Source organism: Anoplopoma fimbria, chromosome 2 (assembly GCF_027596085.1).
Source record: "Anoplopoma fimbria isolate UVic2021 breed Golden Eagle Sablefish chromosome 2, Afim_UVic_2022, whole genome shotgun sequence".
Classification (NCBI taxonomy): domain Eukaryota; kingdom Metazoa; phylum Chordata; class Actinopteri; order Perciformes; family Anoplopomatidae; genus Anoplopoma; species Anoplopoma fimbria.
The window spans coordinates 20,557,369-20,564,287 of record NC_072450.1 but is presented as its reverse complement, the minus strand read 5'-3'; positions in this window follow the sequence as shown (position 1 = coordinate 20,564,287).

The window sequence follows — 6,919 nt, the reverse complement described above, 5'->3', positions numbered from 1 at the left end:
CTGTGATGAATTCTCATGCGCTGGCAACACATACATTAAGAGGTAATGAGTATAAAAGTTTGAATAACATAAGCTGTGTGTTCTTGCAAGGTGGGCTGTATAATACCTGCTGTGTGTTCCAGGGTTTTGTGGATGCAGTGGTTATGTTGTTCACAAGCAGACGAGTCCGGGACAGGACACTGAGTAGGGGCGTCCAATAGAGCAGAGGCTCCACATCATCTTGCCAACCGACAACTTCTGGAAAGCCCTGGTCAGAAAAGAAACACAAGAAACATGTTGCAGTCGTCTTCTTCTTATTAAAAAAACCACACAACTCAAAAAGTCTTTGACCGAATGCTGATGATCACATATGAAATCTAATAAGATAAAGTGAAAAGCTTTATTCTTTCAACTGCGTTATATACAGTACATAGTGTTTGAAGTAACTGACAAGACATTGTGTTCTTAATTATACTATAATGACACATATCAATTCTGCATTTGATTGGACGTTTATTCATTATTACAATATAATATTTTTTTTCTTTGACTTTAACAAAGCCAAACTGACACCTTAAATTGATAAAACTTAAATGTTGAATGTGTCTCCCCGCTCTTCGTGTGAATGTGTTGTACCCATAGTTTGGTGGCTAGAGCATTGACTTGTGGCGGGCTGAGGCCTGGTTTGCGTTGGGCCATGGCGGGCAGGGATGACAGCAACCTATCTGAGGTGAGTGTCAACAAGGTCTCTGTTTTCATTCCCACAATGAGAGAGCCAAGCTCCTGCAGCTGGCCTGGAGCAGTCAGCTGGGCAGAGGGGAGGAAGGTGTGAGGCTTGGGGTGCAAAAATGCACTAAATTCAGATTGGGATGTGATTACAAAATAACTCACAGTGGTAATTGAAGACAACTTGTCTACTATTATGGAAGCCTGCAAAACAAACAGAATGACAGATGATTAATAAAAAAGGAATAACCTGTAATAAATAAATATTTCCTTCAGCTCTATATATAATTGATTTCTACTGAAGTTCTGTGGGGCTTGAACAAAACTTGCCCACACAACATTGTTGTTTTGATGGACCTGCCAAACTATCTGTAGGTTTTAAGAGGTTCATCTTCTCAAGGCTCCTTATGCCATATATACGAGTAAGACGACAGCTGTGGTGCTGAGGTAAGAGTAAAAAGCTCCAGTTCATATGATAGCTGAGGGAGAAGTAAAGCTCAGGTCTTTGCCTCATTAGCCGTCTCACTTCAGGGGTCAGTGTGCTGAAGACCTCCTGCCTGTCAGCTGTTCGTCAAGCATACAAGCCCCACCAGCTGCCAGGAAACCCAACCATGTACAATAAAAAGGGGCTTTTGCGGTGAAAGGGACTGACCAAACCCCTGACATTTATTCTACACAGGAATAAACTGGGACTGTCAGAAGGCAACAGAAATCAAGCTATAGATGATGACTGCTACATCTTCCACTGTGCATTACAGGTTGAGTACGCTCCTCTACCTGTACAGGGCTGAATGAAACAGAGACGAGGGCAGGGAGGGCAGCGAGCAGCTGAGACGGTGTGACACCCTGCAGGAAAGTCACACCCAGCGAGGGCAGGAGGTGATAGAGCTCTGCCAGGCGATCAGTACTGAGCAAGGACGGGATCTTTAATTCTGTGCTGTCCAGTAACACACTGGAAATCTGGACATGGGGTTTAGAAGAAGCACAAAGACAGCATAGATATTATACATACTGCTAAAAATGCAATTGTTAAATGAAAGCATGCATATTAAGAGAACAATAGAAAAATCACATAGTAACTTGTTTGTTCCTACCAGATGGCTGGGCAGACGGAGTCCCTCTCGAGTGCAGTTCATAACGATGTCCCGGATGACACTGAAGACCTTAGTGCTTTTGTACATGAGGAGGTCCTCTGGGTCTGCCAGGCATGAGAGATTTCCCAGCCTAAATTTAAAGACACTGTTTTAACAACACACATCTCGGGGCAGTTGACCAATAATATATAACCAAAAGTGTGAATAAGATATTTCGTTGTTAAGATTACATTTTTTTTTGTACTTTAGTTTATATAGTAATATGTTACCCTTTCTGTAGATGTTTATGCTGGGTTTTAAATTACATTTATTTTCTGCTGTTATTTGTAAGATGTGCAAAATAGTTGTCCTTGTTTCTTTTAAACCTTTCTTTGCAGTTATTTATTTTCATTTGGTCAGTGAATCATAACCATGTCCTTGAGGTCATTTACCCTTTAAAACAATATTCAAATCAAAGTGTTTAATCAGGTTTTATCCGAGGTTACACCTGCTGACCTCATGTCTAAAAAACAGTGTACATGCACAGATAGAGTCATTGCCAACCTGGTGAAATCCTGAGCTGTCAAGTTCCTGTAGGTGCCAATCAGGCTTTGAGCTACGAACTCCTGCTTTAGAGAAGTGAGGGTGTTTCTCTGCAACACATCCAGCCCGTCCAACAGCTGTGGAGATGCATGATAAATGATATGCAGTAATAGAATCTCTGAATATGTGAAATTAGCTTAGCTTAGTTTAGTGTAAAGACACAGCTAGCCTGGCTCTGTCCAAAGGTTAATAAAATCAGTATAACCTCTGAAGCTGACAAATTAAAGAGTTACATCTTGTTTATCAAGTCCTTACAAAAGCATATTTGTGGTTGTGTCAGTTTGCACTAAACTAAGCTAAATGACTGCTGACTGTAGTTTATTATTTGAGACAGCGAGTAAATGTATTTCCCAAAGTGTCAAACTATTCTCTTTAGGTTGAGCACTGAGGGAGGGGTCAGTCACCCCTTTACCTTCATGTCTTTCTTAATAAATGTGTTCCTATCTTAAAACATTGGTGGTGACAGAAAGAATAGTCTGTCTGTGTTGACCATTCGTGACAAGTAGCTCTGCTGTGCCCTGAGGCTAATCGAACTGACTGAGTCCTGACTTCTTGGGTTTCCCAGCCAGGTGTCAGAGCTCAGAGGGCTGTTACCTGAGCAGATGAGAGGTGTTGGAAGTTGTTGAAGGGCAGGTAGGCGATCAGGTTTCCAGTGTCCCTGATGAGTGACCGGTTACCTCTGATGATGAGGGAGGGGGGCATAACTTTGCTGTACCACATGGCAAATGCCCGCCGCTGGTCCAAAGTCATGTGCTCCAAGTTCCTGTTAATGGTCTCCCTCCTAGAAAAAATAAATAATAAAAAAATAACAATTATAGGTGTTGTTTAAAGTTTTGTGGCTATGTAACAGTATTTACATGTGGCTTGAACATTAGCATTTAAGCAATCTAAACATTCATTCCTGTGAGAGTTAGATCAGAAGACTGATGCCACTCTCTGTAAGTATAAAGCTCGAACCAGGAATCAATAAACTTAGCTTTGCATAAAGACTGGCGACAGGGAGGATCTAAAGGTAAAAAGAATCGGCCTCTCTTTAGTTTACTGACTAACACATTACATCTCTATTGTTTAATATGTACAAACGAATATACAAAGTGTAAGGATGACAATTTGTGGTTGTATGTTTTTTTTACATATTTAGTTTCATAACTAAAGTTACCGTTACAGTGCAAGGCTAACTGTTTTCCAATGTTTCCAGGCTTAATGCTAAGCTAAGCTAATTGCCTTCTGGCACCAGCTACTTATTTACCGTACAGATGTCATATTGGTATCATCTAACAGTAGACTCATTCATTTCTACCCTAACAAAACTTGACTTGACTTGACTTGAATTTATTGTAACTCTAGGTACAGATATTAAAGACCAAAGAAGAACAGGGACTTTATTGCTGTTCTACATTAAGGTGTCATTCTAGTTGAATCAACAGCAAATACCTCCACACACATTATAACCTCTTTCTAGATTGAAATCTAGTCAGTGAACTAGTGTCCATAACAATGCATGTTCCTGGCACCTCGGGGTGCAATGACACATCACTTCTTGCAGAGGACACCAGTGCTGTGTTCAGATGGAACCATAATGTATGTAGGAGAGTAAGATGGCATGATCATGCACCATGGAAATAAATCATGGTGTTCACTAAATACTCTTTGCAGATGTTACACAGAGACAAACTCAGAAACTAATTTGTTTGACACACATAAATAATAGTAAGTAAGATCTATTTTGCTGCTAAGAAAGTCAAAAACCTACTGACAAGGTAAATGGAGAACAGAGGCAGTCTTAGAGATGAAAACTTTGGCAGCAGAAAAACAACTAACTTAAACTAATTCAAATTGTTCTAGAAAAACAACACACATACAACAGAGAAGCAATACTAGTTAGAATAAGTGACACAATAATCATTAATAAATGTGCCTTACGATGTTAGGTATCGGGCTCATTACTGATGAGTATCACGTCATTAGAAATGATTAGGTGACACCACCACTTACACATTGATGTTGTTCTGCAGTGAGGGCAAAGCCTGGATGTCAGCCGGGCTGGCTGCAGCCAGCAGTGGAGCCAGCTCAGGGAAGAGACTACCGACTTTTACCAGGTGGGTCTGGAACAGCACTGACACCATGGTGGACAGGTACTTATCCGGCAACTGGCAAAAAGAAGAAAATACGAAACTGTGTACTGTGTAATCAACTAAGACTAAACAGATGTTACAGCAAACTAGGAATTCCAGGACGAAACAGGAAAAGACAGCTAAATGTGGTTAGTGTAGGTTTCACATGGTGGTGTAACGGTGTGATTATTCACCTTCAGCGTATCCTTGTTCCCGCTATAGTACTGAAGGATCATTCTGACGGTGGTGATGTGAGCTGCACTGAGCACTGAGTTCAGGCTAGTCAGCGGTATGCTGAAGTACTCCTGGACACATAAACACATACATGAAAAAAACATGTGTAATAAAGACATTAAAAAAAGTCCAAGAATCTACAGCCATGCAAGCAGCTGCAGCTGTGGCAGTTGATTGTTGCAATTTGCTGTCCGTTGACCAGGACCCTCTTGTAAAAGAGATTTAAAAATCTCAATGGGATTAAGCTTGATAAATATAGGTAAAATAAATGAATAAAACTAAGGATAATTTACAGGTTAAGTGAAAACTTAACCTGTAAATTCATGATAGCGTTGGAGAAAAAGTCATCGAATTGCCAAATTCATTAGGATTGATCCTAATGAATTTCATGGAAATCCATCCAGTAATTGTTAAGATATTTAAGTCTGGACCAAAGACTGACTTTGCATCCCAAGATCCGTGCAGCTAGCATGGCTTAAAACCCATAATAACATTTAAGGTTGTGTGGTGTAAATCACCTTAATGATGAACATATCATCACCGGACACGTCTCTTGTCGTCTGCATCAGGCTGGTTAAGACTCTCTGCAGAAGGGAAAGACACACACACACACACACACACACACACACACACACACACACACACACACACACACACACACACACACACACACACACACACACACACACACACACACACACACACACACACACACACAGTGTTGGGATACTAATAACAGGGGGATCAATGTCACAAAATAATGTGGAAGTCTGTTTTAACACATTATTGTAATTGTCAAATCAAGTGTGAGCCAGTAGAGATTACAGCCAGAGGCAGAGATATCATTGACAGGAGTGTAACTGTATACCAGCTGGAGGCTGTCAGTACACTGGAGGTCAGCTGCTATACAACTACACTAATGGTCACTGATATGGATGAATGATTAGATAAACTATAAAGTCAATGATTTGTTTTACACAGAAACTGATTGAGCCAATATGAATAAATGATGAGGGATAATCTCTATTCACATTGTTCTAGATATATGCATCATTAGTCACTCATACAGTATAAGTAGTAACAAATAACAAAGCAAAAATTTGTGGAATGTAACAAAGTACAACAACTGCTGTACTCAAGTAGAATTTTGAGGTACTTGTACTTTTTCTTAATCATAAACACTTCTACTTTTGATAGTTAAAGAACATTTAGCTAATAGTACATTTCTGATGCAGGATTGATAATTGTTAGATAAAATCATCTGAATACTTCCACAACCACTGATAGCAAGATACTTTTCCTTTCAAAGATCTACAGCACAATATAACTACCTACCCCAAAGCACTGCAGCAACACCCTCCTGTTGTCAAAGTTTTTTTCCGTCTCGAGATAGCGACCTACAGATGTTAACACATTCAGTCTTATGTTCTCGGTGACATGCAGGGAGGTGTTCTGGACCTCCTCCAGGGCCAACAGGATCACCACAGTAGTGCTGACGGCCTGCTCCAACACTGAGGCCACAGGTGGAGTCAGCAGACCCTTCACCCTGGACTTCAGACTCTCCACCCAGCAGCGCACCATCATCTGCAGGGCCATATTCTCACTGGCCCCGGGTTGGCAGGCTGAGGTGAAGTCAGCTGAGCAGGTCCAGTTGAACTGCCTCACCAGGCTCCTGGCCAGGCAAAAATCGGGCTTGGCAGTGGTGCTGGTGCTGTTGTTGGTGGGAGTAGGGGTGTAGTTGGTGTAGGTGGTACACATGCTGCCCACCCACATGCTAGAGGGCTCCCGGGTCAGCAGGAAGAGAAGACCAGCGTTAGGGCAGATGGTGGAGACAAAACTGGTCTGGTCATGCTCCCAGCAGAGAGTCAGGAGTGCTGCATCTGGAAGGGATATGATCCAGCTGGAGTACTGGCACTGCTCTGCTGGGATGAATCCAGTCAGGCCTGTTCCGGGTCCCTCAGTGCCACCTGGAAATACCCCTGGGGTTGAATAGTTGGCACAGTACTTTATTATCCAGGTGTTGTCCTTATTGGCCAACAGGTTCTGGAGGACTGTGTCATTGGCGCAGACTTTGGAGGTGAAGTTATGCGGGTCGATCTCAGCGCAGAGGGCTAGCTCAGTCATGTCCACGATGATGGGACGGGTCCACTCAGAGTACTTGCACACCTAAAGTACAGATGGTTGTGAATA